The sequence below is a fragment of the Schistocerca gregaria genome, chromosome 2, assembly GCF_023897955.1.
Source record: "Schistocerca gregaria isolate iqSchGreg1 chromosome 2, iqSchGreg1.2, whole genome shotgun sequence".
Lineage (NCBI taxonomy): Eukaryota > Metazoa > Arthropoda > Insecta > Orthoptera > Acrididae > Schistocerca > Schistocerca gregaria.
Window position 1 is genome coordinate 1,052,828,181 of NC_064921.1, and position 20,120 is coordinate 1,052,848,300.

The 20,120-nt window shown below is 37.3% G+C and overlaps 1 pseudogene; it reads right to left on the reverse strand.

Annotated features, from left to right (window-relative positions):
• Positions 1 to 20,120, reverse strand: part of LOC126335580 (ATP-binding cassette sub-family C member 4-like) — a 361,394-nt pseudogene that overhangs the window by 17,750 nt on the left and 323,524 nt on the right.

A 20,120-nucleotide genomic window follows, 5' to 3' on the forward strand; every position in this document is an offset into this window, starting at 1 on the left:
TATTGAAAAAACGGATAAAGGCTTTTCTGACCATATGGCTTTAAAAATGATGATAAGTAATGAGAACAATAAGAAATGCACAGTCACTGAAACATATGTAGAAAGAAGCCTTAGTAATGCAAACAACATAAGGGTATTTAATGTTGTTGTTGTGGTCTTCAGTCCTGAGACTGGTTTGATGCAGCTGTCCATGCTACTCTATCTGGTGCAAGCTTCTTCATCTCCCAGTACCTACTATAACATACATCCTTCTGTATCTGTTTAGTGTATTCATCTCTTGGTCTCCCTCTACGATTTTTTCCCTCCACGCTGCCCTCCAATACTAAATTGGTGATCCCTTGATGCCTCAGAACATGTCCTACCAACCGATCCCTTCTTCTGGTCAAATTGTGCCACAAACTTCTCTTCTCCCAATCCTATTCAATACTTCCTCATTAGTTATGTGATCTACCCATCTAATCTTCAGCATTCTTCTGTAGCACCACATTTCAAAAGCTTCTATTCTCTTCTAGTCCAAAGTAATTATCGTCCATGTTTCACTTCCATACATGGGTACACTCCATACAAATACTTTCAGAAATGACTTCCTGACACTTAAATTTATACTCGATGTTAACAAATTTCTCTTCTTCAGAAACGCTTTCCTTGCCATTGCCAGTCTACATTTTATATCATCTCTACTTTGACTATCATCAGTTATTTTGCTCCCCAAATAGCAAAACTCCTTTACTACTTTAAGTGTCTCATTTCCTAATCTAATTCCCTCAGCATCACCCGATTTAATTTGACTACATTCCATTATCCTCGTTTTGCTTTTGTTGATGTTCATCTTATATACTCTTTTCAAGACACTGTCCATTCCGTTCAACTGCTCTTCCAAGTCCTTTGCCGTCTCTGACAGAATTACAATGTCGTCAGCGAACCTCAAAGTTTTTATTTCTTCTCCATGGATTTTAATACGTACTCTGAACTTTTCTTTTGTTTCCTTTACTGCTTGCTAAATATACAGATTGAATAACATCGGGGAGAGGCTACAACCCCGTCTTACCCCCTTCCCAACCACTGCTTCCCTTTCATGTCCCTCGACTCTTATCACTGCCATCTGCTTTCTGTACAAATTGTAAATAGCCTTTCGCTCCCTGTATTTTACCCCTGCCACCTTTAGAATTTGAAAGAGAATATTCCAGTCAACATTGTCAAAAGCTTTCTCTAAGTTTACAAATGCTAGAAACGTAGGTTTGCCTTTCCTTAATCTTTCTTCTAAGATAAATCTTAAGGTCAGTATTGCCTCACGTGTTCCAGTGTTTCTATGGAATCCAAACTGATCTTCCCCGAGGTCGGCTTCTACTAGTTTTTCCATTCGTCTGTAAAGAATTCGTGTTAGTATTTTGCAGCTGTGGCTTATTAAACTGATTGTTCGGTAATTTTCACATCTGTCAACACCTGCTTTCTTTGGGGTTGGAATTATTATATTCTTTTTTAAGTCTGAGGGTATTTCGCCTGTTTCATACATCTTGCTCACCAGATGGTAGAGTTTTGTCAGGACTGGCTCTCCCAAGGCTGTCAGTAGTTCCAATGGAATGTTGTCTACTCCGGGGGCCTTGTTTCGGCTTAGGTTTTTCAGTGCTCTGTCAAACTCTTCACGCAATATCATATCTACCATTTCATCTTCATCTACATCCTCTTCCATTTCCATAATATTGTCCTCAAGTACATCGCCCTTGTATAGACCCTCTATATACTCATTCCACCTTTCTGCTTTCCCTTCTTTGCTTAGAACTGGGTTTCCATCTTAGCTCTTGATGATCATACAAGTGGTTCTCTTATCCCCAAAGGTCTCTTTGATTTTCCTTTAATACTTTAAGCATATCATTTCCTAATCTAATTCCCTCAGCATCACCCGACTTAATTCGACTACATTCCATTATCCTTGTTTTGATTTTGTTGATCTTCATCTTATATCCTCCTTTCAAGACACTATCCATTCCGTTCAACTGCTCTTCTAAGTCCTTTGCTGTCTCTGACAGAATTACAATGTCATCCGCGAACCACAAATTTTTTATTTCTTCCCCATGGATTTTAATACGTACTCTGAACTTTTCTTTTGTTTCCTTTACTGCTTGCTCAATATACAGATTGAATAGCAGCAGGGAGAGACTACAAACCGGTCTCACTCACTTCCCAACCACTGCTTCCCTTTCATGTCCTTCGACTCTTATAACTGCCATCTGGTTTCTGTACAAATTGTAAATACCCTTCGCTCCCTGTATTTTACCCCTGCCACCTTCAGAATTCCAAAGAGAGTGTTGCAGTCAACAGTGTCAAAAGCTTTCTCTAAGTCTACAAATGCTAAAAACATAGGTTTGCCTTTACTTAATCTAGCTTCTAAGATAAGTCGTTGGGTCAGTATTGCCTCACGTGTTCCGATATTTCTAAGGAATCCAAACTGATCTTCCCCAAGGTCGGCTTCTACTAGTTTTTCCATCTGTCTGTAAGGAATTCATGTTAGTATCTTGCAGCAGTGACTTGTTAAACTAATAGTTTGGTAATTTTCACATCTGTCAACACCTGCTTTCTTTGGAATTGGAATTATTATATTCTTCTTGAAGTCTGAGGGTATTTCGCCTGTCTCATACATCTTGCTCACCAGATGGTAGAGTTTTGTCAGGACTGGCTCTCCCAAGGCTGTCAGTAGTTCCAATGGCATGTTGTCTACTCCCGGCGCCTTGTTTTGACTCAGGTCTTCCATTACTCTGTCAAATTCTTCACGCAATATCATATCTCCCATTTCATCTTCACCTACATCCTCTTCCATTTCCATAATATTGTCCTCAAGTATATTGCCCTTGTATAAACCCTCTATATACTCCTTCCAACTTTCTGCTTTCCCTTCTTTGCTTAGAACTGGGTTTCCATCTGAGCTCTTAATATTCATACAAGTGGTCCTCTTTTCTCCAAAGGTCTCTTTAATTTTCCTGTAGCCTGTATCTATCTTACCCCTAGTGACATAAGCCTCTACATCCTTACATTTGTCATCTAGCCATCCCTGCTAAGCCATTTTGCACTTCCTGTCAATCTCATTTTTGAGACGTTTGTATTCCTTTATGCCTTCTTCATTTACTGCATTTTTATATTTTCTCCTTTCATCAATTAAATTCAATATTTCTTCTGTTACCCAAGGATTTCTACTAGCCCCCGTCTTTTTACCTACTTGACCCTCTGCTGCCTTCACTAATTCATCCCTCAGAGCTACCCATTCGCCTTCTACTGTATTTCTTTCCCCCATTCCTGTCAATTGTTCCCTTATGCTCTCCCTGAAACTCTGTACAACCTCTGGTTCTTTCAGTTTATCCAGGTCCCATCTCCTTAAATTCCCACCTTTTTGCAGTTTCTTCAGTTTTGATCTACAGATCATCACCAATAGATTATGGTCAGAGTCCACATCTGACCATAGAAATGTCTTACAATTTAAAACCTGGTTCCTAAATCTCTGTCTTACCATTATATAATCTATCTGATACCTTTTAGTATCTCCAGGATTCTTCCATGTATACAACCTTCTTTTATGATTCTTGAACCAAGTGTTAGCTATGATTAAGTTATGCTCTGTGCAAAATTCTACCAGACGGCTTCCTCTTTCATTTCTTAGCCCCAATCCATAATCACCTACTATGTTTCCTTCTCTCCCTCTTCCTACTGACGAATTCCAGTCACCCATGACTATTAAATTTTCGTCTCCCTTCACCATCTGAATAATTTCTTTTATTTCATCATACATTTCTTCATTTTCTTCATCATCTGCAGAACTTGTTGGCATGTAATCTTGTACTACTGTGGTAGGTGTGGGCTTCGTATCTATCTTGGCCACAATAATGCGTTCACTATGCTGTTTGTAGTAGCTTACCCGCATTACTATTTTCCTATACATTATTAAACCTACTCCTTCATTACCCCTATTTGATTTTGTGTTTATAACCCTGTATTCACCTGACCAAAAGTCTTGTTCCTCCTGCCACCGAACTTCACTAATTCCCACTATATCTAATTTTAACCTATCCATTTACCTTTTTAAATTTTCTAACCTACCTGCCCTATTATGGGATCTGACATTCCACGCTCTGATCTGTAGAACGCGAGTTTTCTTTCTCCTGATAACGATGTCCTCTCGAGTAGTCCCTGCCCGGAGATCCGAATGGGCGACTATTTTATCTCCGGAATAGTTTACCCAAGAGGACACCATCATCATTTAACCATACAGTAAAGCTGCATGCCTTCAGGAAAAATTACGGCTGTAGTTTCCCCTTGCTTTCAGTCGTTCGCAGTACCAGCACAGCAAGGCCGTTATGGTTATTGTTACAAGGCCAGATCAGTCAATCATCCAGACTGTTGCCCCTGCAACTACTGAAAATGCTGCTGCTCCTCTTCAGGAACCATACGTTTGTCTAGCCTCTCAACAGATACCCCTCCATTGTGGTTGCACCTACGGTACGGCTATCTGTATTGTTGAGGCACGCAAGCCTCCCCACCAACGGCAAGGTCCATGGTTCATGGAGGGGGTGGTGGGGGGCTATTTAATAGTATGCTAAAAATGGTGCAGTCTGGTGTAGAACAAACTGATGACATAGACAAGAAGTATGACAGTTTTCTCATGATTATAAATATTGGTACAATGTTGTGTTCCTGTTAAAAAGAATTAAAGTCAGTGAGAAGACAAACACATGGGTAACCCAAGGGATTAAAAAATCAGCAATCACCCTTAGAAACCTAAGCAAACATCTTCAAATAAATACAACAATAAAACCATACTATAGGAAACATAGAAAGTTCTATAGGAAAGTTTTACAGGCAGCAAAAAAGCTACGCAATGTTTCATACATTAACATGGGAAGCAATAAATCAAAATCGATTTGGAAGGCTATTAGCAATAGCACAGGAAAATGTAAAACCAAGACCTATAATCTCAAAATTAAAAGTGAGTGTAAAGTAATAGAAGATGCTCAACAGATAACCGATATATTCAGGGAACATTATGTGAACATAGCACTGAACCTAATTAAAAGTCTGTGCAATTCAAACAACAAAAACATAAAATGTACTATCTTGTGAAAAGACAATGTTTATGAACCCAGTAACAGAATGTGAAGTTAGAAATGCTATTAGTAAACTAAAAAATAAAATGGCTTGTGGTATTGACAGAATTCCAGACAAGGTAATCAAACATAGTTCTACCCGTAATGATACTCACCTAACTGACATTATAAATACTTCTTTGAGGACAGGGGTGTTTTCGTCAAAACTAAAACTCTCCATAATAAAGCCACTTCAGAAAAGGATAATACAGCTGACATAAATAATTATAGGCCAGTGTCATTCTTGTCAGATTCCTCTAAAGTAATTGAAAGAGTAATGTATGAATGACTTCCTGAATAAAATTAAAATACTGACAAATGCTCAAAATGGGTTTAGAAAGAATATATCCACATAAAAAGCAATCTTCCAATTCATGAAAATGGTCCTAAATGCCTTGGACAAGAATGAATTAAGCTGCGGGATATTCTTTGATTTATCTAAAGCTTTTGATCTAATCAGCCATGACTTATTGCTTATAAAACTAGAGTTTTAGGGGGCTGGGTACATACCTTCAAATGGTTCAAGTCCTATCTCTCTGACAGACAACAGATTTACAAATATGTCATGAAGGCAAAGAGTATCTTCCAGATTTAAAAATAACTAGCTATGGAGTGCCCCAGGGTTCAGTGTTAGGCACTCTGTTGTTCTTGGTGTATATAAGCGATTTGCCAAACAATCTGACAGTTGCAGAAACAGTGATGTTCGCTGATGACACTAGCATTTTTATAAATGGATACACCGAGGATAATCTACAGCAGAGTATCTCTAGGAAAATGCTTTAGTGATAATGCTTTTATCATAAATAAGGATAAAACGGTATTGAGGAATTTCAGTAATATGAAAACTAAAGACAGAAGAAGAGTAAAAGCTGAGCTAGGAAACTATGTTGCTGCACAAGCTTCATACACAAAATTCCTAGGTATGTGTGTGGATGAGCACTTGACATGGGAAAAGCATAAGTTTTGAATAAAAGACTAAGTAAATGCTCCCATGTACTAAGAATGCTTCGGAAATATTGCAACACTGAATCATTGCTGTGTGCCTATTGTGCTTATATGGACCGTATGCTTAAATACGGTGTGATCTTCTGGTGAAATACAGGTATGGCAAAACAAACTTTCAGAATTAAAAAAAAAGGGGTATTAGAATAATGAAAGGGGTTCCCCGTAGAGTGTCATGAGGGAAATATTTAAAGAATTGAAAATAATGACACTTCCTAGCTTGTACATTTATGAATGTGTCTGCTTTCTGAAAATTCACCAGTCATTTTCAACATTAAATAATCAGGTTCATAACCATGAAACAAGGAACAGAGATGATTTTCACAGAGACACCAACAAAGGAGTGCTCTACCATAGAAGTGTAAACCACCAGCCCAAAATACATTTAGTGCATTGCCTTCTACAATAAAGGAAATTGAAGAATTTCGTAAATTCGAGGTAGATCATAAACAATATTTTCTAATACATAGTTTTTATAACATTGAAGAATATCTCAATATGGCAAAGTAATATGATGTAAATAAAATAGAAAGAAACTTCCACATGGGAAAAATATATTAAAAACAAAGATTCCAAGACTTACCAAGCGGGAAAGCGCTGGCAGACAGGCACATGAACAAAACACACAAACACACACACAGAATTACTAGCTTTCGCAACCGATGGTTGCTTCTTCAGGAAGGAGAGGGAAAGACGAAAGGATGTGGGTTTTAAGGGAGAGGGTAAGGAGTCATTCCAATCCCGGGAGCGGAAAGACTTCCCTTAGGGGAAAAAAAGGACAGATGTACACTCGCACACACACACACACACACACATATATCCATCCGCACATACACAGACACAAGCAGACATATTTAAAGGCAAAGAGTAAGGGCCCTTACTCTTTGTTACTCTTTGCCTTTAAATATGTCTGCTTGTGTCTGTGTATGTGCGGATGGATATATGTGTGTGTGTGTGTGTGTGTGTGTGTGTGTGTGTGCGAGTGTACATCTGTCCTTTTTTTCCCCTAAGGGAAGTCTATCCGCTCCCGGGATTGGAATGACTCCTTACCCTCTCCCTTAAAACCCACATCCTTTCGTCTTTCCCTCTCCTTCCTGAAGAAGCAACCATCGGTTGCGAAAGCTAGTAATTCTGTGTGTGTGTTTGTGTGTTTTGTTCATGTGCCTGTCTGCCGGCGCTTTCCCGCTTGGTAAGTCTTGGAATCTTTGTTTTTAATATATGGCAAAGTAATATTATTTATATATACTGATATGAAGCATTTATAATTATTATTGAAGTTTTTGTAACAAATTAAATATAAGAAATATATTGTAATTGACTACATCCATACAATGTCTATTGTTAATGGATGAATAAAGAGACTGGACTGAATTGAATTGAATTAAGAAATGGACAGAGATATTGGGGCAGTTGACGAAATATTTGTAATTATCGTTCTATTACAATTGATGATACTGCATATGAGTTGAACTTCAGCCATTGTTTGGCATTTGAAATTGTCCATGAAGCTTGTTGTACTATACAAGTCAACATTTGCTATTGTCCATGAATCTTTGAACTGGCAAATAGTTTTTCTGTAGCTCTAATATCCGTATTCGATAGTTCCTGAATTTAAAAGTATACAGCAGCTGGTACTGATGTGTGTGGATGCTTTGTTCAAAGTATTAGGTAAAAACAGTACAGGAGGATGACAACTACTGCTATTTTGCAATGCAGCTGCTCTACTTATAAGGTATAAAGTGATCTAGAAGTAATTATCATAATTATTTTTTAATAGATTAGCATCAGACGTAATTTGTTGCTAGTGTATGATATGTCTTGTGGCCATTAATGTATGATATGTCTTGTTCCACATCCCTCCATGATGATATTTACAGAACACAATATGTGCATGAATGAATTAATGAATGTAAATGTCAAAATCATATTCAAGAAAGAAGGTGAAGACTTTGTCAGACACATAGTAACCATAGATAGGAGATGAGTCCACCACTACAAACTGCAGAATACATGTCAGAGTATGGTGTGAAAACATCCATCTCCACAAAAAAGTTTGAAGCCAGGGTTATGCAAGAAGGTTAATGATTACAGTGGTTAGAGATTTGAAATGTCCACTGCTGATTCATTACAATCATTAATGTCAAACAGGTTCACAGTGACAGCTACTATGAACTATTGCAATATCTGAAAGCCAAAATCAAAATGAAGAGTAGAGAGAAGCTTTTAAAACTTGAGATTTTGCTTCAGCATAACGCACATCCTTATGCAGCTGGGACAACAAACCACTGTACTCAAAATCATCATTTTGAGCTGCTAGAGCACCTACTTCAACGCACTGTCCTAGCTCCAAATGTTCTTAATCTTTTTGGTGCAATAAAGGAGCACCTGTAGGAATTCAAGTTTTAAGATGAGAAGGTTACGAAGACAGTACAAAAATGGAGGTGCATGATAGTGCAAACCTTTTTCCTAGACATCAATAGGAAGTATTTCAAGAGAGGAGCAAGTGCATTGAGACTGAGGATGATTATGTAGAATAATGATGTTACTTGTAATGTTTCCCCTATAAAAAGTTTCTTTTTTAGAAACTGCATTTTCTTTAGACTTACCCTCATAAGAACTGAAAACTAAAAATGCATGCCAGAGCTCTAATCCAGACCTGATGGTGGCTGATGATAAATAACAGATCAATAATTCACATCATTTCATGTCAGTGTTTCTCCTTAATTCTTTATTGCTAACTTTCTTTTAGTAGATAACATAGTATGAAGAAACAAATGGAAATTAGTATCTGACATCAATATGTAATTCAGATGCAAAAAAGAATGGCCATGCATACATGTCACAGGAAGTTTCTATCTCTCATATGTTAGTGTTGCTAACATCTCCCACTTATAAATTAGATTTTTTTGTAAAGAGTCCAAATCACATAAGATGTAATTGGTTTACTAGTACCTGTTTATTTATTTCTTGAGTAAAATATTTGGAGTACAATTAAGATGTGACACAACTAGAAATGAATACTTACATACACAATACAGACACAATGGAGATATGGAGACTGAAATTCTATGAACATTTTTGAGAATGAGAGAAAACAAGTTTAGCAAATATATTTTCCAATGCACTGTTGGGTAGAGAATGGCTACAAATAGGTATAAGAGTCAATAAGGCTACAGAAGAGATTGGTACTACATTGGAAATAATAGAAATGATCACACAAGCTGCATCAAAAACATCAACAGATTCCAGGAGCAAACACCTTGAAGTAGAATCAAAGTCTGTTAACTGAAGACAGAAGAAGATACAAGAGAAGGAATGAGGAAATTTTCATAAGAGAGGAAAAGACTGGCAAGAAAGGATTAAATTCCTCACAGTTCATAGTGGGCAATATTTTGGCTTATTATGCTTCATATTATTGCTACAACAGAGCTTCATATTATTGCTACAACAGATGCTAAAGACTTTGTTCCTATTGTGTGTTGATATTTCTTAACCATACATACAGTATAATTGTATAATGACACAGCGTACATTCATTAAAATCCTGATAACTATAAGACAACTGGTGAGAAAAAAAAAAACAAAGGAGTAAAGTGCTGCAGAAGTAAGTACATTAAAAAATGGAGACTGAACAGCACTCAGGGAAAAATGTCAGTGTAACACATTGGAGAAAATCCTGGACTGGTTTCCAAGTTATTAGTCATCATGAATATATTTGTGTGTGTGTGTGTGTGTGTGTGTGTGTGTGTGTGTGTGTGTTTTTCCAACCAGCTATCCTCTAGTTAAACGAAATCATTGTTAGGACTTGTAAATCATATACATTAGTAAATTTTCACCTTCAAGTTGAAGTAAAGTATATAACTGGTTCCAAAAATAAAGTACCTGATGCTTTCTCATGATTACCATGTGGGTAGGTCAGGGATTATTTGAAATGGAAGATGAAAAGGAATTTAAGCTAAAGGGGTAAAGGATGAGAACACCACTAAAGTTATTTATAATAATATCATAAGTGAGAACAACTGAAAGTTGGTAAAAAAAGAAGGGGGAAGACAAAGTAGATAAATTTCGCTAAGTTCACGTAGGTATGATTTTCATAAGCACTTATGTAGATTCCGACTGTTGAAATCCATGTTGGCCAGAGCAGTTTATTGGAAAACTTATACATTGTGCACTTGAAAGTTTTGGTAATTTTGGTGCCCAAGAGTTTCTACAAAAATTATGGGAGAATGCCTATTTTTACAGCATGGCAAAGCACATAAGGAAGCAAATTTCAACTTGGGATAGATGCAATAGTGTTAAAATGAGTGACCAAACTTGTCTGAGACATATGCAAAATATAATTGCAGAGAAACATGAGTCTTATTGCTGTTTATAGTTGTGGTCCACTCCCAATTTCAAGAGCAGATACAGTTTCGCCTTAGTGATGACACATAGTTTTCCAAGTCTGTTAAACTTTACTCTGTAAGGAAACCTACCAGTCATCCTATAATGTGAAGGATAGAGGATAAATACATTACACAATCATAGAAACTTCAGTCTATCCTCTTTTTTTTCTTTTTTTATAATGGCCCACAGTTTATTTCTAAACTGTGGAAATTATTCATTAGAAGAACAAGGATAAAACATACTCAAATTTTGACACACAATCCATCCAGTAACCCAGAAACAAGATATGCGAGGGAATTACGGAGGCTGTATTGAGGCTACTGTAGTTGGAAACACCCATCTTGTATTGAAAATGTTGCAAACTTTGAAGGTGTGATAAAAAGTCTGCTATATTCTTCTACAGGTTTCTCTCTGTATAAAACTATGTTTGACAGGAGTCCAGAAAATATTGCAAATGAGGTTACTGAACTCCCTGCTTGTAAACCAATCTCTTGTTAAGAAAGTGAGCAAAAAAAGGTGAGGCTAGAAAGAAGGCATCAACTCGTCCACATACAATTTGGCAAGCATCTACCTTGCAAATTAAGACAAAACGCTCTCTTATGCAAAGAGCTCATTGCACATTATAGAATACACAAAAAGAGAAACAATTTACCCAAGGACATCATGGACAGCTTCAATGTGAAGTCACTATTCATAAACTTGCCAGTAGATGAAGCTTCTCACTTCCTACAAGAGCAAATTCTGCCAGTTATATGTGACTTCACTGAGTTATGTTTGTCTTAAACATATGTCAAATGGGAACGAATGTGCCTTGAGCAGACAGACAGCATAGCAATGGGGTCTCCCCATCCACATTAGTAACCAACATATTTGTAGATGCGTTCAAAGCAACAGCATTTTGTTCTGCTCCCTTATGCCTACAACACTGGTTCTGGAATGTGGACAATATGATCTCATGGTGAAATGGAGCTACACAGGTTTCACAAATGTTTGAACAAAATGTGCAGGAAGATACAGTTCATGCTTGAGGTAGTGAAGAATGGTATACTTCCATTCCTAGACATGGAAGTGTGGAGGACAATGGGGGCACACAAGAACACAATAGTATATAGGGAGCCCACACCTATAGCCAGGTATTTGCATGCCGAATCACACTACCAAACAATGCAAAACAACTCTGTTACCCATTCTTTGGGTACCTGCACATGGCACCTAAGTGATGCTCACAACATAACATGAGCTCAAAAGGTTGTGTACCACATTCTTACCAATGGTTGCAACCATTAGTTGCAATGACAATGGCAATGGACAAAAGAAAGTGAAATAAGCAAGAAATGAGCAAACTGCAGCCAACACCATGCTTACCATTTGCAAAAAATGTCACTGACCAGATTAGAAAATACTTTCACCAGACTGGTGTCCAGCCTGTCTTCTAGAGCAACCGCAAGATCCAGGGTGTGCTAGGACAGGGTAGGTGCTTTACAAAAATGGCTCAAATGGCTCCAAGCACTATGGAGTGTCAGAGTGGAGAAGCATAATGCTGTGTGACTGGCGGACCACATATGGGAACATAAGCACTACACTCATCTGGGCCGACACAACAAATCCACACTGCAGTGGCCAAGCACAAGGAAGACTGTAGCAAGGAAATAAAGTTTAACATAACTTGCATACTTGCCAAGAATATGAGTTTGGTAAAAGGCAAGATCAGAGAAGCCATCAAAATACTTAAACACCCTACCAACATAAATAGAATGGATTGCTTCAGACGTGCCCCACTCTTGCTGCCAGCCTTCAGGGTCCAATGGGCCAAACCAGCAACACGAGATATGTGCACTACTGGTGAGTTACTGCCAGTATCTGCCACAGTGAAGCTTGCATCCAGCAGGAGGAAAACAGGAGCCCACACCTCATTTGATGATGGCCACATTCCATTATCCTTGTTTTGCTTTTGTTGATGTTCATCTTATACCCTCCTTTCAAGGAACCGTCCATTCCGTTCAACTGCTCTTCCAAGTCCTTTGCTGTCTCTGACAGACTTACAATGTCATCGGCAAACCTCAAAGTTTTCATTTCTTCTCCATGGATTTTAATACCTACTCCGAACTCTTCTTTCATTTCCTGTACTGCTTGCTCAATATACAGATTGAATAGCATCGGGGAGAGGCTACAACCCTGTCTCACTCCCTTCCCAACCACTAATTCCCTTTCATGCCCCTCGACTCTTATAACTGCCATCTGGTTTCTGTACAAATTGTAAATACCCTTCGCTCCCTGTATTTTACCCCTGCCACCTTCAGAATTCCAAAGAGAGTGTTCCAGTCAACAGTGTCAAAAGATAAGTCGTACGGTCAGTATTGCCTCACGTGTTCCAACATTTCTGTGGAATCCAAACTGATCTTCCTTGAGGTCAACTTCTACCAGTTTTTCCATTTGTCTGTAAAGAATTCGCGTTAGTATTTTGCAGCTATGGCTTATTAAACTGATAGTTCGGTAATTTTCACATCTGTCAACACCTGCTTTCTTCGGTATTGGAATTATTACATTCTTCTTGAAGGCTGAGCGAATTTCGCCTGTCTCATACACCTTGCTCACCAGATTGTAGAGTTTTGTCAGGACTGGCTCTCCAAAGGCTGTCAGCAGTTCTAATGGACCTTGTTTTGACTCAGGTCTTTCAGTGGTCTGTCAAACTCTTCACACAATTGCATATCTCCCATTTCATCTTCATCTAGCTCCTCTTCCATTTCCATAATATTGTCCTCAAGAACATCGCCCCTGTATAGACCCTCTATATACTCGTTCCACCTTTCTGCTTTCCCCTCTTTGCTTAGAACTGGGTTTCCATCTGAGCTCTTGATATTCATACAAGTGGCTCTCTTTTCTCCAAAGGTCTCTTTAATTTTCCTGTAGGCTGTATCTATCTTACCCCTAGTGACATAAGCCTCTACATCCTTACATTTGTCCTCTAGCCATCCCTGCTTAGCCATTTTGCACTTCCTGTCAATCTCATTTTTGAGATGTTTGTATACCTTTTTGCCTGCTTCATTTCCTGCATTTTTATATTTTCTCTTTTCATCAATTAAATTCAATATTTCTTCTGTTACCCAAGGATTTCTACTAGCCCTCGTCTTTTTACCTACTTGATCCTCTGCTACCTTCACTACTTCATCCCTCAAAGCTACCCATTCTTCTTCTACTGTATTTCTTTTCCCCATTCCTGTCAATTGTTCCCTTATGCTCTCCCTGAAACTCTGTACAACCTCTGGTTCTTTCAGTTTATCCAGGTCCCATCTCCTTAAATTCCCACCTTTTTGCAGTTTCTTCAGTTTTAATCTACAGTTCATAACCAATAGATTGTGGTCAGAGTCCACATCTGCCCCTGGAAATGTCTTACAATTTAATACCTGGTTGCTAAATTTCTTCTGTCTTACCATTATATAATCTATCTGAAACCTTTTAGTATCTCCAGGGTTCTTTCATGTATACAACCTTCTTTCATGATTCTTGGACCAAGTGTTAGCTATGATTAAGTTATGCTCTGTGCAAAATTCTACCAGGCAGCTTCCTCTTTCATTTCTTAGCCCCAGTCCATAGTCACCTACTACGTTTCATTCTCTTCCTTTTACTACTGTCGAATTCCAGTCACCCATGACTATTAAATTTTTGTCTCCCTTCACTACCTGAATAATTTCTTTTATCTCATCATACATTACATCAACTTCTTCACCATATGCAGAACTAGTTGGCATATAAACTTGTACTACTGTAGTAGGCCCTGTATTCACCTGACCAAAAGTCTTGTTTCTCCTGCTATTTTACCTCCGGAATATTTCACCCAAGACGACGCCAACATTATTTAATCATACAGTAAAGCTGCATGTCCTCGGGAAAAATTATGGCTGTAGTTTCCCCTTGCTTTCAGCCGTTCACAGTACCAGCACAGCAAGGCCGTTTTGGTTATTGTTACAAGGCCAGATCAGTCAATCATCCAGAATGTTGCCCCTGCAACTACTGAAAAGGCTGCTGCCCCTCTTCAGGAACCACACGTTTGTCTAGCCTCTCAACAGATACCCCTCCGCTGTGGTTGCATCTACGGTACGGCTATCTGTATCACTGAGGCATCCAAGCCTCCCCACCAACGGCAACGTCCATGGTTCATGGGGGGGTTTCACATTACAAAACAATAAACAGGAATTCCACCAAATATAGAACAGTAGCTTCCGAAGCACTGAAATGGAGACTGCAATGCACTCTTCTCAGCCAATCATAGCCAATGATAGCAGATATTCATACTTTAGGACACATGTTGTAGTCAGCCAATAGCAATGTCAGTGTTAAGTAGCATGAACGCACAAATAGAAAAAGTTAATCGTTTAAATTAACATATATACAGCATAGCTGCAGGAAAAGCTAGCCTATCCCGTGTAATATTGGTTGTTAAAATTTTTTTGTTGCCACGCCCCCCCCCCCTCCCCCACTCCTCCTCCCTGAGAGTGTGATTATGCTGGGTCCTTAGAAAACAGCTAAAATTACAGCAACTGAATACTTCTGACAAGCCCAATGAATAAATTTCACTGCTGTGGGTTACCTGGCTGAGTACATGTTCTGTCGAGCACTTCAACTTTTCCATTGAAAAACCTGTGTTATTGCTCAAGAACCCACTTCACACTTTTTTTTGTAGGGTAATTATATTTTTGCCATCATTACTGCATAATTTGTAATCTGTGAAAGAACTAAAATACATACGATAAAGTAACCTTGAAACTTTGTGTTTTTAGGGCATATTACCCTTTAAGATATAGCAAACACAAATGTGCCTCTAAAATATATAACGGCTCAAAATTTTTTGAGTGGCTAGTCGTCAGTGTTAAGTTTTGAATGAGAATCTAATTCTCTATGATTTAAGAAAATCATCTCACATTCTCATGTATAACATAATTCATCTTGTGTAAAAGGAAATTTACTTTGAAAGTAATGATTCTCAAACCATCATGCACAATAATTTCCTACGATCTGTCAGATATATAACCAGTTCATCGAAAAAGGCCCATGAGAAAGATGCATCAAAATCTGTTTGTTGTTACCAAGTACTGCATGCTGTCAGCAGATGTTTGTTTGTGCACTGGTTTTTTGCTGTTGTAAAAGGTGTATTTTCTTTGCAACCATAGTTTTATTTTGGTGTTATTCCTTCATTTATGGTTTCTGTTCTTACCAGTCAAAATTACAAAAAATTAACTGAAGACTTAACTAATGAAAAAAAAGTCTAAACAATTCCTGGGTTTCTCTTGGATTTCTCCTGGGTGAAAAAACTCCCAGGTTTTCCCAAATTTCCCAGTTGTCCCAGGGTGTATGCTCTCTGTTCCAGCATTTTATCTTTTTGTTTCTGTGCATGTGTCCTTTCAGTAATGGGGAGACTACATTTTTAAATAAGAAAATGGGGCAATCTGGATTATGTTGCAGAGAAAACATTTACTGTCATAGGACAAAACAGCATGTTTGGACAATTAATTCATACAGGAAAGGACTGCTGAAACCATGGAAGCTAGCATGAAGAGGATGAAGAAGGACTTCCATAACCAAAATGGATCAAGATTCCAAGAGCAGGACAAACTGATAAAGCTGAGGAAAGGTTATATTATGTCATTCAAGAGGAGCCTCAGGAACACTGCTTGCACAGGCCCAAATCTTTTAATATTTCTTTACCAATTTAAATGCTTTGATATGATTATTTTAATGCTTTGATGCTGATATGTGTAATTATTTACACACTTGTAAATATAAACTCTTGAAGAAATTTAAACATTGTAAATATTGGGACAAACATGGTTGTATTATAAAACAATGAAATTCTAACTTATACGTGAAGAAAGTTGATAGAATCCATCTATGATGGAATACATATGGAATTTTAGGGGTGTGTTATAACATTTTAGGTTGGGTATTGGTTTTTTCAATAAAGAATCTGGTCAGGTATCAAACACTACCTATTACTGTGAATTGGATTCTTTACTAACATTTTCCACACTCAGTTGGTTGAATATGAAATATATAACTTACATAACTAAAGAAAACTATCTTTGACATTTATACTTACAGCATCATAATTTCCTGTTTGTACTTCAATAGATAGCAAAAAAATGAAGTTTCCTTAACAAAGCCAAGGTAACAACTACATTTAGTCTTATAATTGTCACAACATTTGTAAGAGGCTGAAAAGCAATCTGAATTATTACAGAATATTTATGAGACACAACTTAGTATAATATCCTACAAATCTGGAAACTGCTTATTTACAGGAAGCGATTACCTTTTGAGTATTTATAGTTCATCAGAAAGCATAGAAGGCGAAGTATTTGCAAAAAACTTTGAATCATAAAACTTGCTGTACTGAGTTCTTAATAAAATATTTCATGTTTTAATTGCATTGTAACACAAAAGCTACAAAATTATTGATGTCTGAACTCTATCTGAATTTTTGTACTTTTAAAATAACACACAACACTTGAAAGTCACTTTCTGAGAAAAACAATGTTTAAAACATTAATTTGTGTAGTACATTTCAAAACAGTTACTGGTTTATGTACTGCAAGCACAGAAAATATAAATTGTATGTTTCTGAAATAAACTGCTTTCAGCTGTATATGACCTTAACAGGAATATGACTGATTTGTGTTTTCAAAACACATCCTCAGGTTTACATATGTCAGAAAACATTTAAGTCCTGATATGGAAAGGAGGGGTCTCAGCCTGGGACCTTTGCACTTTTAGTAGTACTGGGCAAACAGAGCAGGCATTTGAAGAACACCTGCAGCAACCCCCATTTACTACACCCAAACAAGTCGTAAGCTGCAGAGCACTATTTGTCCAAAATATGGGCACCAGGATTTTATAAATGGATCAAAACATTATGACAACTGATAATCTATGACTGTGGCTATAGTCTCAGCATGAATTGGTACCACCTCAATAGGATTAAGGAAAAAGATGAAGTATTCAGCAAAGACAACAAGCTAAGCTGTTGATAGCGCCTCTGCTACCACTGCCGCAAACATCACCATCAGCCCAGCAGGTTTGCTGCAGGTCATGTATGGCATACCACTCCAAAGAAATGGAATGGGTTGGGTTGTTTGGGGGAAGAGACCAAACAGCGAAGTTATCAGTCTCATCGGATTAGGGAAGGATGGGAAAGGAAGTCGGCCATGCCCTTTCAAAGGAACCATCCTGGCATTTGCCTGGAGCGATTTAGGGAAATTAAAGAAAACCTTAATCAGGATGGCCGGATGCAGGATTAAACTGTTGTCCCCTTGATTGCTTGTTGGACACCAAGAATTTTCAGTATACCCATGGATTGTTCTGTCAGTAAATACAGCAGGAGCACCTAAAGAGTCACATGTTCTAATCTCCCTTTCATCTCAAACAGAAGGTCAAATTGATAGGTTATTTTTGACATCTTAGGTTATGTGTCTGCAGTTTATGTACTTAGTTGTTCTGAATGTGAATTCAGATCTTTCCACATTCTATTAATTTCCTTTTTTTTTAACTGTGTGAAACAATATTAGATTATCTATGTGTCTACTAAGCTACCACCACTTGATGGGTACATGTATTTCACATGTATATATTTTCAAGTAGTTACACCAAGCAAATCTGATCTCTAAAGTCAAATATAAAGTGATGCTTTTAAGAAAAAAATCATAACAACTTACTGTGGATCAACATTTGCTGTAGCCTCATCAAGAACAAGAACTCTGTTATTTCTCAGAATTGCCCGAGCAAGGCATATCAATTGTCGCTGTCCCACACTGAGGTTACTGCCTCCTTCATACACCCGAAATTCCAAAGAGTCAAAAGCATCCTTGAGCTCTACCTAAATATTTGAAAGAAAGTAGTTTATGTAAAAATAGAAATACATAAATGCGAACAATATTCAAGATAAGATAAAGGTATCAATTAAATCACTATCAAATAGTACAACTAAACAGTATAAGGGTCACATACATTATTAGAAAGATATTGAATCACTAATTTTATTAACTATCATGTAATTCATATCTCAGCAAAAATAAGGACAGAAACCTGAAACAAAGCACAATAAGTGCAAATGTACCATATTTATCAGTTCACCTTTACTTCTATCTTCATTCATATTCATCACTCTCCAGCAGTTGTACATTTTAAATATTTTTCCCTATTTCTCACCCTCCCCTTTCTCCCAACAAAAGTAATCCACACTTGAGAATAGGTAAATTTGGCAAAATAATTATTAACTGCCTTTATATAGTTATGGTGTGTAGTCATGGAATATATTAATAATATTTTACCAATACTTAGAAATAATGGATTATGTTATGGCTCATATAATAATTTTGCTTGAAAAGCTTAGCTGCAGTAAGAAGAATGTCAGTAGACGCAAGATCTCATGTGCTTCTAAAGGAGTATAAGACTGGCGCATTTCCTAGGTGGCCCGTTCAGTTCATACTCCTAGAAAACGGAAATGCTGGGTACCTGGTAAGAAGCTAATGTGATTCTTATGAACACACAAGGCAACCAGTATGCCATTGGAAATTACAGACTTAGGTCTAGCAGTACATCATAGAATTTCTGTTTTTGTTATAATATCTACTGTCACTAAGACATTACAGAGCTTGTTGATGAAATACTTTTGTTGTGTGTGCTATTGGTGTAAGTTAGTAAAAAAGACTAAAACATATTTAGAATGCATCCGTCATATGAAACTCAGAGTGGTGGTTATGCCAATGAAACAGGGCGGATATTAGATGAAGACAGCAATGAATAAAGTTGTAAAAATCAATACTGAATTCATCTAAAGTAATTAAAGATCAAACACTAATAAAGTTGAACAATCAGAAAGTAAAGGAAACAATTTACCTGGAAAAATTGACAGTGTTATCATTTCTACTACAAGCTAGAGTAAGCTCCTTTGATGGTATCCTGAATGTTTATTAACAGTGTTAGCAGTTACTCAGCAACTCATGTTGCACAAGAGTGAGATATAACAAAGAAGGTGTGTAACAACTAACTTTGATGTGAACATGTCACCAGATACATTTTCTTACACTCTGAGAGAACAGATCATTGTGGACAACAAAATTTAACATCTAGGGTATGCCCAAGAAACTAAAGGCGATGCTTGGAAATAATTGACAGGGAGTTGGATATCATTTTAATAACTTTAACCATGTGTTAATAGAATATCTCAAAGTTTGTGCCAATTTTCTACATGTATTCAAGCTATCACAAAAAACGCCAGATTTTAGTTTTTTATGCTACTGTATGCATTTCATATTTCACAGGAGAAATTACTCTGTCATACATTCTATAGCATGAAATTTTGTTCCGAATGAATAGATATCTGATCTATCACATTAAGTTTGCTGATACATGATCTACACAAGCTTGAGAAATTAATTTTTTTTTTTAGGTTTACTAAAGTTACGTGTTAGTGAGATTTTAGTGTGTTCCACAAATTAAGTTGGATTCTGTGAGAAGTAATGTTGTACAACTTCAAGTTCTATGTTTCAGGATATTTATAAAAGCCACATTCTGTTACTTCAACATCTACATCTACATACATACTCTGCA